Raw genomic sequence first — 16,712 nt, forward strand, 5'->3', positions numbered from 1 at the left:
GCGGCATTCAAGTGTAGCAGCATTAAAATGGAAAAAAGTCATTTGCTTGACTCTCATCTCTCATCCCACATCTCTCACTCCCCGCCGTAACTGTCCGCCATAAACTACAATCATCAACAGAATTTGTTGAGAACTCAGGTAGCCGGAAATTTTTGTATTTCTAGCATAATTAGTTTGCCCGTGAGCCAGAGACTCTGAAGATTTATGTCGGGCACGCAAACAATTGCCTTCAAGAGACGCTTTGTGCGGTCTATTTTATATTTGATATTTTATTTCTTATTTTTTGCCGGAAATTGTTAAACTCGCTGTCTCGCAAGTCAAAGGTCAGGCGAGGCTTATAGATGGATGGCGGCGTTTCTCAATATCGGAAACCTTCGCAATTTGTGAACAGATTTACGAACAGTTTTATTTTTCACAGCTTTAGCTCGCTGGAAAAGTGTCTGGGAAAATTGTTTTTCCTACGCGCACAACTTTTCTAATTAAAATACGTAAATCAGTCGGCGTTGCTCTCATTCTGCTCCCCTTCAGCTCCTTCTCGGGGGTTGGACACTTAATTAACATCCAATGTGACAATTTCTCTGCTTAGCCGCAGACAATGAGAAATGAATTTCAATTAAAAATATATATTATTTGCTGACTCAGCTTCGAAAATATTGCAATTAAAAATCTCATATTTCAGTGGAGGTCTTTTTTTTTTTTTTAATATTTTGAGTAAAGTGAGAAAGTGGTGCGGCCAGCCTAGATGGACATTAAAACTCACCCAGGGGCAATAAAATTGTACTTTTCATAAAGAGAAAAATTTGAGAGCGAGGGGAGGAAGAAGTAAGGTGCATGAAAAAGTAAAAGTAAACAGCAAAGAGAGAAATGTGACGACGAGTGAAACGAATTTAATATGCCCTTTTGTGTTGTGAATATGATGAATTTATAAGCAAGAGGATATCACATGGCATTATATATAAGTTACTATTTATAGTTAAATTGTTTAATTTCTTGTTACTTAGACTAGTACCTGAGCTAAATTAAATTATTTTCTTCTTAACTGTACAAAGTGTCTGTAAATACTAAAATATGCTTATTACATGCATTATAATATTTATAAAAAAAATTATAATATATATAAAATTATAATATATATAAAAATTTATAAAAAAAAGATTGCAACATTTTGCATTTAAAACTGTTTGCGTATTGCACCATAACTCTTTAATTGCTCTCTCCAGTTCCTATTTTGTATTAAATGCATTTCACAACACTGACCGAATGTATGAAATTATTAACCCAGAAATCTCCACGCAATTGTCCAACTCATATAAATTGTATATAAATTGCCAATTAAGCACTTTATTGACCAATTGCGAAATATTCTTAAAATGCACTAAACTCATCTAATGAAATTTTGTTTTGCTCATTAAATATAATAAATCGAAAATTTACGTTACGCATTCCTTTCACAAGCCCATGCCGCCCCCTGTCTAGGCAGAGTATAGCCCCCTCAAAAAAAAAAAAAAAAAAAAAAAGGAAGTGAAAAAAAGCAAAAGTAATACAAACAATAGTCACCCCATTTGCGAGCTGAACTTCCCCTTTGGCCCAGTGTTTTTACGGTTGAGTGTCTACTCGAAATTGTACTTGAAATGCTCTGCAAAAAGTAACACAAATATTTGTGCAAATATTTTCAGACGGAGCGAGGATGGGGCATGGCTGACACAGGCTGACTGGCTATGTGGCTCTGTGGCTCTGTATGCCCCTGCTGCACGCATTTGAGCCATACCTTAATGATTTGTCAATAGTCGCATGTGCCACTGGCATTTAGATTGCTTGAATTCTCATGTTTATGAATGTGTAAGCGTATTACCCCGCCATATAAGCGCCACTCTTACTCTGACGCTTGCTGCTCCTGCTCCTGCTGCTCCTCTGCAACCACTCAGTTGTTCGGACATTGCCTTCACATTTGACATGGGTGTGTGTGTGTGCGAGTGTGTGTGTGTGTGCCCCCTTCTTAGCAACATCTTATCGACATTTCTGGCTGCCATGTGGTACGCTGTTCGTTCGCTTTTGGTATCCTTGTACTTGGCTTCCCCCCTCTCACACACTCTCTCTCTCTCTCTTTCTCTTTTTCTCTCAGTCGATGCTCCGTCTTCGCCCTTCAATATATCGAGTACTTATGTTGCATATGGACAGCACTTGGAAAGTGTGCCAAATGTATCGATAAGGGCGACTTGTGTGCGAGTGTGTGTGCCTGTGTGTGCTCGCAGCTCTTTGGCCTTTGTTTATTTTCAAGGCGGCATCCCGTTCAGATATTGTATGCCAAGCAGCAGATGCTCACTTGAAGGAGCCGGGCCCTAAAATGCATAACTACACATATTTACAAGAAGGCGTCGAAGCAGCAGACAAAATCGAATTTACATTGTGCATATTCCAGCTGACGTGCGGCTGCTCCGGCTCCTGCTGCTCCTGCTGCTGCTGCTGCTGCTGCAACTCATTTACGAGTCTTCGGCTCAGCTAAGAGTTTTCTTTCAGCATATTGACAGCTGTCACGCAATTGTTTCTCTTCTCTTATTAGCTGAGCCTCAGCAGTTATCTTGACACGTTCCTCAATTGAATATGAATAATATTTTTCTTTCCTAGAAAATTTTTGACACTAATGATGGTTTGATATATTAATTTGTAGAATCAGGCCTTTTTGGCCACATAGCCAGTCAGCCTGTGTCAGCCATTCCCCATCCTCATTCCGTCTAAAGATATTTGCACTTTACTTTTTAATTTAGGCTTCCTTTGAGTTTTTTTTTTTTTTTTGTAGTTTGTTGAATTATTTATTGGATTAATAAGAGTAAAAATAGAGATGGTCAGGGAGAGGGGCAGGGACCTTGCGAAGGAAGTGACCTTGAGGGGCTGGTGACCTAGAGAGGGCAATGACCTCGCGAGGGTGGTGACCTTGAGGGCGAATGGGAAGAGAGAGGGGGAGAGACACTAGTTTATTAAACTCAAAAAAATTTAAATTGTATAAAATACAAATAAATCGACTCAACTCGTCGCCCTGATCAAGAATATATGTACTTTCTTTGTTCTGCCACGCCTTCTTCTGCCTGTTATACACATTTCAACAAAAACATTATACCCTGATTTCCCATTGAAAATGGGTTTTGGGTATAAATACATTGCAGGCTTTTCGGCTCAGGTCTAAAATTTTTTATTTTATAAAAACCTCCAAGAAGTATACAACATTTATTTATAGAGCTGCAGCCATCGACATAAAAGCATAATAAAGTGGTGCTATATTAAACTCATTAAAAAATAAAAAAATTAAAAAATAAAAATATTTAAAACAAAAATATTGTACTAAATTAAAAAGAAATCACCTAAAAATTAAATATAATTAAAAAGCAAAGCAAAAAAATAAATAAATAAAATAATAATATATAGTTGCAATAAATAATAATAATAATAAATTATTTTAATTAACAAAATTATTATAAAATAGATAAAAAAAAATAACAATAAAATAAAATGTTTACTTTCAATAAAACAACAATTTATATAAGAAATATAATATGGAACAGCTCTTGTGAATTTATTTATGTATAATAAAGCTTGTATATAATTATAAACGAGCAAAGCCAATCATTTGGCATTTTCGAGCAGCACTCAGTTAACAATTAATATAAATAATTGATGGCTATTGACACGGCGCGCTCCCATTCGGACAGGCAGCAATGAAAACATTACAGTGCGCAGCTCAATTATTCTTGCAACATTGTTGTGTAACAACAACAACAACAACAGCAATAATAAACAGCTGAAAACCAATTTCCGCTAAAGAAAAACTCACGCTTTTGGGCCAAAAACGGCTGCAAAGAAAACTGGTGAAGTGGACGCAGATAAATGCGAGGTCAATTATACGCGCAATTGGTAGCATCGCGGCGAAAGACAAGTGCGAGAGCATAAGCAAAGGGCGAAGCACCACATCTACAAGCACACACACACACACGCACGCTCACACTCGTATAGACAACTACAATTAACATTAAGATTAACATTAACATTAGCTGGCCGCCCTCTGGCTGTACGCATTTAGGCAGAGATTAACAGTTGGCTGGAAAAGAGCAATTAACACGCTGAGGTCAAGTCGTGCCCGCCAACTTGGGGGCCCCCATTACAATGCTACAGTTGTAAGAGAAGTCGGCTATATGGCATTATCATATTTCTAATGTCATGTGGTGGTTGCTTCAGTCTCTTTTCCTGTTTCGCATGGGTCTCATCTTCTGCTACGCACTTGTTAAAGACCTGACACTGAGATCTGTCTCAGGCCAGTTAGATCTTTTGTTCTGCTTCTTAAAAGGCAATCGGAAGTATGCCGCAACAAGAATGCTGATGAGTTTCGAGCCCAGGCCAGATATATGATGTACTTACATTTAAAGGGAACTATCTATTTTCGGCATTTTCAAGTGCCCTAGAAGTCAACTTAGCTATTTGTTCTTCTTTCTGATTTCTGGTATTTTCAACTCTGTGTGTGCGTGTGAGTGTGTGACTGTTCATAGTAGTTTGTTTACTGTTCCAGTGTTTGCCTAAGACGCAATGACACTAGCTGAAAGTTCGTACAATTTAAATAAACATTCTGCGAAGCTAAGTGCTCTGTCAGCTAAGCTTTTGTCTTTATGGATTGAGAGCTTTTATATAATTTTCAAAGTTATTTAAGTCTATAAACAATCATTCAGTAATATAGAAAGCTTCCTTAAATTTTCAATTGAATTACGGAAGTAGAGCTTAAAGCTTAATATTATACGTATGTGCTTAAATTATGCAGAAATCTATTGACTAAAATTCCAAACATATTTTTATAAATATATTTTCATACATCTATTTTTCAGCGCTCTTCTTCTATAGTAAAATGAAAAACACCTTTGCCAATTTGTCAGCTAATAAATATCACTTAAGCTCTCCATTTTCGGCTCGTGTCATTTGACTATGCACTAATATTTGGTTAAATCATTGACTAATTTTCTCTGCTTTATTTGGCTATGCGCTAATCGTAGACCTGTTTATCTAAATTAATTAATTTGTGGACAGGTCAGGCCCAGGCGCATTCAAATGAATTCAATAAAAATATATACTGTTACATAAATATGAAAAATAAAACACTTTCACTATAAATTAGGCAGTCGGCGAATTTATGCCTTGATTTAATAAATATTCATAGTCAATTATGTTTGATATTTGTCAATTGGTGATGGATTTTCTATATTGAAAATGCAACCAAAAAAACTTTTTAAGCCCATGCTAAAAATTGAAATCATAATCATTTTGCACCTTAACCTGTAGCTCGAAGGTGTTTACATTGTTGGCATTCCACAGAGTTTTGGTATTTGCATTAGAAATTTTATGCCCGGCAGGCGCAATTCATTAGCTAAGCAAACTCTCCAGTCAGCCAGCCAGCCAGCCAGCATGTGCTGCGGGGATTTCCTGTTGCCATCCATCTATTTGGCAGCATCACATCTAAACTTGTACGTAATACTCACCGGACAATTCAAACAACTCAATTTAGAATAATTTGCGCATCTTAAAGTTATTTCTGTGTGGAGCAAAGAATCGCCAGAACTGTAATCGTTTTTAATTGTTTGTCTGACGCGAATTAAATGCCATTGGAATAACAAAAATATCAAATTAATATGATTGATTTAATCAGGAGTGGAACATTGAACTGGAAATACCCTATATTTTTAGTAAAGTATTTTTGACATATTTAAATATTTCATTGAACACAAAATAAAAGTGATTCATTCAGAAATTAATTTAAATCCCTAAATCTTGGTTTTTTTTATCAATTAAATTAATCCCAAGATTAAACAAAAATAAGTAAAGAATATGTCAATCATTAAATTCGAATATATATTTTTTTAAATTATTTGTTTATTTGAATTTTAATCACATTTTAAAGGAAAGTTTAATCAACCAAATCATAAATTAGTTAGTTAGTATTTAGATAAGGAAAGTTCCTTCAGCATCTTTATCATAATACTCCTATGATTCTTAGCTTATAAGGAACAGGGTATATCATATAGACAACAATGCTAGCAAGATCATTATCATTGAGATTATTTATATGACTTTGTCTCATTAGATGGCCAAAACTTAATGTACTTATTTGTAAAAAAAAAAAAAAAAAACAGTTAAGAAGGAGAAGCAGCAGCAACAGATGAGAAGATGCGAAAACCAAAGCTGCGAAAAAGAAAAAAATAACAATAATAAAGAAGAAGAAGAATAAGAAATAACGCCAAAGACTTGCACTTAACATTGGCAGAGCTGTTAATTGCTCGGCCTTTGAGCCAGTAGCCGCTCGTTCGGCTATGTCTTAAGAACGCAAAAGGTCAGGCTTTATAAATAGTCATAATACAATTACCAATTATAAGCAAATATCAACGCAAACGCTTGATTAACGCCAAGTTCAAGTTGAGTAATTAGAAAACAATGCGTAACGTGCAAAAATTAAATACATTTATTTCTCATCTTCTAATTTTTTTGGCAATTGTCTTCTTAACCGGAATTGCAGCTGTGGGCGTATTGCCAAAAAAAAAAAAAAAAAATAAAAAAAAAAAAACCAACAAAAATATGATACGATATTTATGAATTTTTTGTTTAATCTTTGTGAGAGTCGAAAATTGAGCATAGGCTCCATCATTAATTTAGCTATGAGATGTTGACGCATTTGCTTAACGTGGCTAAAACAAAAGCGGCTGCTGCTGGTGCTTTTGACGCTTTTTTAATTGATTACTGACAAGCGAAACGGTGCATGTTAATCAGTAATCGAGCCACCGAAACCACCGACAAACCGTGCTCTGCATGTCCTTGCCATTTTGGCCAAGTTCATTAAACCGCAACTGAAACGCAATTAAGCCACAAAATCAAATCCGAAGCCGAAGAGAAAACAAAAAATGTTATCATTAAAATGCGTGCGCTTCGTGGGGAGTCTGCAGCCGGAAATTGTAGGCAAAAGCAAAAGCAAATGATATCAAAACAGAAATATCATAAAAATTAAGTGAATGCGCTGCTATCATCAACTGTTTGGAAATATTTATTGGGCTCCCTCGCAATAAATACAAATGTAGTTAAAGGGCGCACACACACGCACGCACACACATACACATGGCGTATGCGCAATCTTGTAGAAATATTTGACTTGCCCACGGCGTCACGTATTTAGGTCTTTCATCCATTTGCTTAAAGAGGCCAATTCGAGCTCGCTTACTCAGAAACAGCAAAAAATTGAATTTCGTTTTTTAAATTACATGCTCAATCTTTGACCGAGGCAGTTCCATAAAAGTATGTTGCAAATAATACGCATAATTAACAAATGATACTCTGGATTGGGGCGTTGCCCGCCTGCCAGCCAGACAGCCAGACAACAAGGCAAATACCGCAAAGAAACTCAGCGAAATTGCAAAATACCCGATAAGGAAAAAAAGTTTGGCATCCATGATAAAGTATTGCAAAAGCAAGACTATGTTTTACCTTTACCTAAAACATAACTAAAACAGCAATACATGGTGACTGGAAAAAGATCAGGAAAGCGATTGATTTCTGATTTCTCTAGTTTGAGAACTTATCATAGTTAGCAAAATTTGACCTTGAAGTTCATTTTTTTCGCTAATTTTGATAGTTTTGCCAAATCCATTTAAAGTAAATGAATATCAACAATTAGAACAGTAAACAGTAAAGAGTAAACAGATCTACAATCTGACAACATAATAGGTTTACTTAGCTAAATGATAGATGATAACACTTATTAATAGATCATCTTTCAGTCTTAAAAAGTCTTAAACGTTTGCGTGCGAATAAGTTGAATTTTCTAATTCCAATTGAAAAATGTATCCAAATAGATTTCACGACATCATAATGGGTCAAGTCACGGCCTCCGGTTGTCAGGTCAACAGCCCGAAATCGTTTCAAGCTTCACCCAAAGAAGCCTTGAAAAAAAAAAAAATAATAATAATATTTTTTTAAAATTTTGTTTTACACTAAAATTTAAATTGACAAATATGAATCAATATTTAAAATAAAAGTATTGTAACTATAAATTATTAACTATAAAATATAAAATGTAATATATAAAATATAAAGTATATAATTAATTTTTTACGTGTTTTTTTTTTTTAAAATAAATTAAATATAATTAGCACTAAGTAAAAAATTATTCAAACTAGTTTTTTTTTTCTTTATTTTTTTTTTTGCAATTAGCATAAATATTCCATTTATCAAATATTATATATTCAAAGATTATCTTTGCTATGCATTAGTGATATTCCCTCTGTTTTGCAAGCATATGGCCGGGTATTGGCTAAAATCGAAATTGAAAAATCAAGTGCAGCGCAGTTAAATCCAAAAAGCCAAAAACCAAATTCCGAAGGTCAGCGCTGCGGTATGCAACAATTTGGTGGCATCGCTTGATTGGACATGCTGCAGCCTCCGTTGTTGTTGTTGCTGCTGCTGTTGCTCTTGTTGTTGTTGTTGTTGTTGTTGGTTTGCTGCTGTTGGCCGGCGGCGCATTTTATTTCTTCATTATGTACGAAACAATAAAATTTAATTGAACGTTAAATTTAAAACGTAGCACGAGTCGGCGGCGGCAACCGCCGCGACTAAAAAGGAGCAAATTAACTCATTGTTGCAAAAAGTTATGCAAATGGGGCGTAAGGTGCCGAGCAAATTAAACTGCCATTAAAATTTATACGCCGATAAAAATAAAAATCAGCACAAAATACCAATGCATAAAAAAAAAAACAACAAAAATCTCAGAAAATTATGATACAAAAAAAAAAAGAGAGAGCACTGTGCGGTAAAAGTGTCGATTGGTTGTAAATAAAACGCTCGTTTATTTATGTGGGCGTATTTTATTTTTACATTTATTTTTTATTTATATATTCTTCGCTTTACCTTCACAATGGAACCTACCGTATTCATGCATATTCAAAAGCCAGACAAAACTGTGGCCATATGCCATGCAAATGAATTGTGCTGTAAGCGGTTATGCCACTGTGGGAATATCCGAGTCTATCTGTATCTGTATCTGTATCTGTATCTGTATCTGTATCTGTATCTGTATCTGTATCTGTATCTGTATCTGTATCTGTATCTGTATCTGTATCTGTATCTGTATCTGTATCTGTATCTGTATCTGTATCTGTATCTGTATCTGTATCTGTATCTGTATCTGTATCTGTATCTGTATCTGTATCTGTATCTGTATCTGTATCTGTATCTGTATCTGTATCTGTATCTGTATCTGTATCTGTATCTGTATCTGTATCTGTATCTGTATCTGTATCTGTATCTGTATCTGTATCTGTATCTGTATCTGTATCTGTATCTGTATCTGTATCTGTATCTGTATCTGTATCTGTATCTGTATCTGTATCTGTATCTGTAACTGTAACTGTAACTGTAACTGTATCTGTATCTGTATCTGTATCTGTATCTGTATCTGTATCTGTATCTGTATCTGTATCTGTATCTGTATCTGTATCTATCTATCTATTCACATTCCTATCTGTAGCCCCATCTCCATCCCTTTTCTCAAACTACATGTGTATTTCTTTTTATGAAGAATTATTAAGTTACCAGCGACCTTCGCCTATTATTTAATCTTCAGGAGAATCGATGAAGTTATTTACAATACATCATAAAAGCAGAACTACCTACATTGATCTATAATAATTTGGAAACCAACATCTGTGTAGTTTTCAATAGGAGCCAACCCAAGCCAAACATTAATCAATTAAACCAACATAGCTGCTGACAATTATGTTTCCATGTGTAAATGCACCATGAGAATCTTTCAAATATTTTACAACATTCGAAGAGCGAAACAACAACTTTGACGATCTTACCTGCACATCGAACAGAAGTGCGACCTTCGGCACTATGAAAAATATTAATTACAGACAAAACTTTACAGGGTTAACAGAAAAAACAAGTGAACGCCCCACAAAGTGCAGCAATAAACCACAATAGAAGAAGAAGAGCAAACAGTACCATGATCTATTATAATACGATATATGCTGTGATTATCGAACATAAAACTAATATGCTGACAGTTAAGTGGAAATTAATGAATGCTGCGTTTCAATGCGTTTTGCGGCTATTGTTAAGATGAACTTCACATTCATATAGATATATATGTATATTGGTATGAATATAGTGTTAGGGTTTGTGTGGTCTTTGGCGAGTCATCGAACCGTTGTAGTTGTATAATTTATGCATCTGCTCGTTGCTTACAATAAACATCAAGAACTGATGATGACTTCAATCAGCCAACGAAATTGTCTATTTGGTGTATTGTGTGTAGGCCGTCTGAGAGTATGTAGTGTGTGTGTGTGTGTGTGTGTGTATACGGTTGTGATTCATGCTGACCTTCTTTGGACATTTTGATCTGACTTTGTCTTGGCTACAAACAAATACATTTTACACATTGCCAAAGTCTGTTCAAGTCACTTGAATTAGCACAAAATTAGCTCAGTAGAAGAAGAAGAAGAAAAAGCACTTTAGCTGCTCTCCTACACTCTTTAGTCACAGTCACAGACAATTTACAACGAACAACGAAAGCTCCCCACAGTCGCTAATAAATTCTAGTCTTAATTTCCAGCCGCAGCAACTAGTTTTCCAGTCACATTTATTGTTTAGCTTTTGACTACTCCATATTGTTGTTGTTGTTGTTGTTATTGTTGTTGTTGCTGGTAAAAAAACCCGAATTTCACATCCGCCTACAGAAGCGCGTTGCCAGGCCGTCTCGCATCTGAGGCTGCGAATAAAGTTGAACGTCTCGAGTCCGACGTGCTCTCATCATCATCACCATCATCATCATCATCTAAACTTATGTGAATTGTAGAGCATTTTGGTTTGACGTAACAAAATTAGCGAATAATTAAAGCTAAACTTAGAAAGGCTAAGAGCTATATATGGCATCGAAATTTTATAAAGGGAATGAGAATGAGTATATTAAAATTTATGAGAGCTATTTGTGGGCAGGAAAAGATTTTTGCGAATATTTATATTCATAATTTAGTTGCAAGCCAAGTCAAGTATGTTAATGTTACTGTTTATAGTCAATAAAATTACCATCTGCTTACGTAAGTAAAAGTAAAAGAAAAACTATAATTAATTGTTTATGTATAATCAGCTCTTAAAATATCACTTATTACGCCTGCTTGAGGTAGGTTGCGCGTTGCTCAATTAGATCAAACTGTGAACCTCTTAGCCCTTACATAGTTGTACTCCAACTATGCCTTATCTCAGCTGTAGATCGACCTCATTAGATCAACATGGCTGCTGGGCATAATCAGTTAAATACTTGGCTTTTTGTGCGGCTCAGCGATTTTCGAATGTGTTTGCTCGCACAGGTTGCGCCCCATTGGAGCCATAGGCTATGGGCCCAGCTGTGGTTGCGCAGGCGCCATTTAAATTGGGTACGCGGTGGTGCTGGTGGTGGGGCAGCCAGCTGCAACCACTGACTGACTAGCTGTAATTATCAAACGCTGCTGGTGGCAAAAGGGGGCTGGGGTGGGCTGGGGTGTTGGGGGCGTTGCTGCCAGCTGACCATTTGCCATTTTGCATGTGTAATTAACACGGCCGTACAATGCGTTCAACGTGCAAGAGCTGTCCAAACGGAGCTGCCGTTGCTGATGATGCTTAACCCGAGACGACGCACTGACGTCCAGCTGTCGTCTGTCTATCTGCCGCGGCTCGTCTCTGTCCGTGTCTGTCAGTGCCTGTCAAATAACTGCATAGAACATCATTTGTGTTGGCCTCTTGGTAAACGCCTCCTTCAAAATGCACCTCAAGCAGCGACGACGATGACGACGACGACGACAACGTCGACGGCGTAGTTCGTCTTTTGTTCTACACTCAAAAAAAAAAAAAAAAAATAAAGACTCTTTCATAATGCTCCATTAAATTTTATGCTTTCATAGATCAAGATGAACAAATAAATTTGAGACTATGTGACGAGTTGTTGTTGCTGTTGTTGTAGCTGCTTTACAGTTTTGTGCAGTATTTCTTTTGTTGTTGGCTGGAAGGTCTGCGATCGCCTGCCCAACCAGCCGTTAAAATGAACTTGAGAGCGCTGAGCGCAGAGCCCAAGTCGACATCATCGGCTCGTTTGTGGGCTCTGTGTTTGTTTCGTTAGCTTTTGGTCCATGGTTTATATGCTGGCCCAGTTTCAATGCGATGTGATGCGCTGCGCTGCGCCCCAGCCCAAAAGAGGTTTAAGCCATTCTGAACGGAAGCGCTTTGTTTAACGCGCCTCAGACATTGCAATTTTTCTTTTACCCAGTTTTACGGCTGTCTTAGGTCGTGGCACGGTGGTGGAAAAACTATTTACATGGAATATTTTATAGACATTTTTTTTAGCTAAGTAGTTTTAATTAAAGAAACTTTAATTGAGCTAAATATATATAAACTATGCCCAGTTTTACATTTTCTATAAATTACCTGATTTGTAAGAATTTTTAAAGAATCTCAATAGAAATTTATTTTGACTGCTTGATTTAAAGATTTACATTTTTTTTTATAATATTTTTTTTATAGTATAAAAATATTAAAAATAATAGCTTATAATTTACTATAAATTCTTACTTATTATTAATTTTTTTGATAATTATAACCAAAATTACTTTGGTTCATTTATGCTTAAATAATAAACTTATAGTTAAATTAATCTAAGATATTGCAATTTTTAAATAAAAAATGTATTTATTATTTTTTAATTAATAAATAAATATTACATAAGTATTTTCTTAAATCAGAAATAGTTTTCCAAGCTATATATTATTTTTTCTTATACATTCGAGTGCATTTAAAGAGCCTTTTGTTTGGTCTTTCAACCCACTGTGCCCAGCTCTTCGGCTCAGTACGGATCTAAGGTCTTTTGGATCTTTTATGGCACTCGGTTCACATTTGGCTTTTGCAGTTTTGTTTATCGGAAGCGGTCGACGGTTTGTTGTCGTTTGGTTGGGCAACTGTTACCAAATAACTGGAATCATATGGATTTATGATAGAACCGTTTCGTATGGTGTTTCTCTCCCTCTCTCTCTCTGTTGCTCGCTCCCCCAATCAATGGCCATAAATATGCCAGTCCTTTCTGATTGGGCTGCTGCGACAGTCGAAGGACGACAGTTGAGAAGTCTTTATTATCATGATTATTATTCTGTGGGCTTTGCATTCTATTTAGCTCATCCAAAGTAACGATCTCGTGCTTTAATTAGATCATAAAAGCATGGCTTAAAATTGCAATTAAAAATTATGATAGCTGGGTGTGTGTGGTTTTATGGCCATAATTATATATTTATACACAGCTGAAAGAGGCTGCCGGATATTAAGTCAGAATCGGAGCTAAGAAGTCTACGAGTGTTGCGATCGAAGTGTGAATATGCTGGCACCTCAGCTGACGTCAGAGATCGGATTGGATCTGTGGCATTCCACGGCTTGAGTTTTATTGCTTATGGCTTTATTTTTGGTTGTTCACTTCGTTTGCTGACCGATAATCTTCTGCTCAGTTTGTGTTTCATTTCACTTTTTGTTTGTTTATTTGTTTTTGCTTTTGCTGTTGTTGTTGTTGTTGTTGTTGTTGAGAAGGAGGCGTCAAGGTCAGACGTGACATGCACAGCAACTTGAGCGCCACTCAGACAGCCAGACAAACAGCCAGCTAGCCAGCCAGCCAGTGGTCTGTCTGTGGATCACAGTCAACAGTCGGCGGCAGCAGACGTCAATTTGGTTGAGCCACACCACGAGTCCAACTTCAACAGTCCGACCAGCCACTTGACCGGGTCGTTTCGCTTGAAAGCTGTGTGCCTCACGTTGAGGTCGAGCCGTGGAGCCAACGCACGCTTCTGGCTTTAAAGCGCCTGAAACGGGATTGCGGAGCAAGTGAATTACTTTGTCACGCCAATGTGCATGTTGCATGTTGCAAAAGACAAACTTGATGCGATGCCTATCAACAAATTGACCCTCATGCAGCACACACAATTCATTCAGAGCAATTCATTTCCATCTTTTATTGCATTCCAATAAAAACCCCAAAAGCACTTACGATTTTTAAGTGTTTGTGGGGATGTTGCTTATGCCAAAAGCAATTATAATTAAGTTTCAGAGTTTCATATGGGACTTGTTAGTAATTAATTAAAGTACTTAGAGAAAGATTTTATATGTATCAAAACTGGAAATTATATATTTTATGTTTTAAAGTAAAAGCCTATTTAAAGCTTTTTAAAATACAAATATAAAATTTTTTCAGTTAAAAGCCTTTTTAAATTAATATCAAGATCAAACTTGACGATTTTATTGATGTATAGCTACAGTTCAATATGAAATTTCTAAAATGCATTTAAATCTCATTAAAAGCTTTTCTAAATCATTGATAAATTGATTATATATCATGAATTGATCAAAGCTCATGCCTGCAGTGCAATATAAAGTGTATCAGACTATACATTTTATAAGCATTAAATGAGCATTTACTACATAACATATATACATAACATAACATATAACATGTATTACATATAACAATCAAATATCAATAAAAGCTTTTAATGTGCTTTTAATAATAATCACATTAATGTTCATTTTACTACTTTTATTTTCCGCGTGGCAGTTTAATTTAGTTTAACTATATAAATTCTATCAGTTATAAAATTATATAACATCCAGCTAATTTCCTCACCTGTTTTTAATGGACATTTACTTTCCACAGCTTTTGTTTCTATCCTCCTCCTATTGCTTCAACTTGATTTGAATTTAAAATATGTATTCCTCACCCCTTTGAAGCTCTTCGAAATTTGAATTTTTTCGGGTTTCAATCTGAAAGCCTGGGCCACTTTAAAGTTGAGATCAAATAGCTCAACTTAAATTCACGAAAAGCTGCTTTTAAAACATAAAAGTGAATTTGCAGCCACAGTCTTTGATTTCTTTGCACCTGTTGCAGTATATGTATTTGTGAGATGTATTTTATAGACAGCATTTAAATCTAATTTATGACAAAGTTTTGAAAAACTTGATATGAAAGTAAAAACCTAAAACGCAACTCTCTAAATTGAAGCTACAAGTCGTTGTCTTTTGTCTTCAGCTTTAATGTCTTGCACGCTTTTCAATATTGGCAACATTTATTTGTTTTATGTTGATTCGATTTAACTTTTGACGCATGAAGAATTTTACATATTTTATAAATTCTTTTTTTTTTTTTATTTTTGCGATGATTCCTGTTTACATAAATTTTGCTAGTTGAAAACGAGTTGATTTGCGGTTTTGGCTAATCCGTGGGCAGCTATCATGAATTTTTATTTTATTCTGTATCTTTTGCCTTTCAGGTCCATTAAATTACGCAAAGTTCAGAGTTCTATCGAACTATATGTATATTATATATTAACTATTGGCCAATTGCTGTAGCTGTTGAAGCGCTCACTAATAAGTTAATTTGTGTTATTTATTTATTTTCATTTTATTTACATTTTTTTTTTTTATTTGTAAATATTTGCGAACCGCAGCTGGCGCCTAAATTTTCCAACTGGCGCCAAATGAATTTTTCAAAAATGTTTATTTGACACTTGAGTTTAGTATTTTTCTCTAGCTGCGTTTTTTTTTTTTTTTCTCACTAACTCTAAAACAAGTTTTGTTTCCACTTGAACACTATTATCGTTGTGTGCTGCGTGAGGGGGAAACCAGTTCAGTGCTCAGCGATCATAATGCTTGATGGATATGAAACTGATCTATTAATTTCCAAGTCGCATCAATGCAAATTAGTCACGAAACTTGAAAGAATTCACATCTGAACATTTTTGACGACATTCTGACCATAGCATCTCCTTGACTGGGCGCCTTATTAATAAGTGGCTGTGATTTTTCGTCGAAACACACACACACACACACATGCGAGTGCTCTATGCATTCGTGTGTTGTTGTTGTTGTTAGCTAGGCTGTCTGCGTCGCAGACAAAGTGTAAAATGATCAACTTTATGTTGCTGACCGCCAGCGAGCAATGGGGCGTATGAGCGATGTTCGATGCTCGAAACGCAACGCAACGCCAGAGCATTTGCTTTTAATGTCGCTCATTATTTACGCATAATAAACAACATTCGTGCTGCTGCTGCTGCTGCTGCTGGTGGTGGTTGTGGTGGTGCTTGTTCATATGCTGTGTTGGCTAGCCACATGTGGCCAACAGCCACACACATTGCCGCTCAGCATGCAGCCTTTGCCACATGTCACTGTCCATTGGCGTTTCCGTTCGGCTGGCTACAGATAACCAGCAATTGGCTCCCACACCCGCATTTTGTGCATTGACTTGCTGTCGCTGTTGTCTGCTCTGCAGAATATGTTTCAATTCTTGCTATGAATGGCATTGGACATAATGATCGGGCAAAGGCCCTCACAAGCTTGGCTCTGTCAGCTTTGATGCAGCTGATTGATTTTAGTTGCTTCTTTAAAATTATTGCTGCTATAAAAGTTACTAGGAAGAATACACAGATTTTGGCTGGATTCTTAAGCTCTGTATATTTTATCAAGAAATTCGCATAAGGAGTAAAAGAAATTGTAGAAGCAACTCTGAGATTCAACAGTTATCAGGGTATCTCCAAGTCATGCACTTTCGTCTAGAGCACTCTCACTTATAAGCATTCAGTAGTGGAATTAAAAAATAATCCACTCATATGTATTTTTCATATAATATTTGTCATCAG

The 16,712-nt window shown here is 36.0% G+C and overlaps 1 long non-coding RNA gene across 1 annotated transcript; it reads right to left on the bottom strand.

Annotated features, from left to right (window-relative positions):
• Window positions 1–13,302: 13,302 nt before the first annotated feature.
• On the bottom strand, window positions 13,303–15,613 carry LOC122757695. The gene is made up of 2 exons (XR_006357810.1): window positions 14,705–15,613; window positions 13,303–13,886 (listed from the first exon to the last, which is right to left on the bottom strand). It is a non-coding gene; the product is annotated as an uncharacterized LOC122757695 (long non-coding RNA).
• Between the last annotated feature and the right edge of the window lie 1,099 nt (window positions 15,614–16,712).

Source organism: Drosophila mojavensis, unplaced genomic scaffold (genome assembly GCF_018153725.1).
Source record: "Drosophila mojavensis isolate 15081-1352.22 unplaced genomic scaffold, ASM1815372v1 contig_80, whole genome shotgun sequence".
Taxonomy (NCBI): Eukaryota; Metazoa; Arthropoda; class Insecta; order Diptera; family Drosophilidae; genus Drosophila; species Drosophila mojavensis.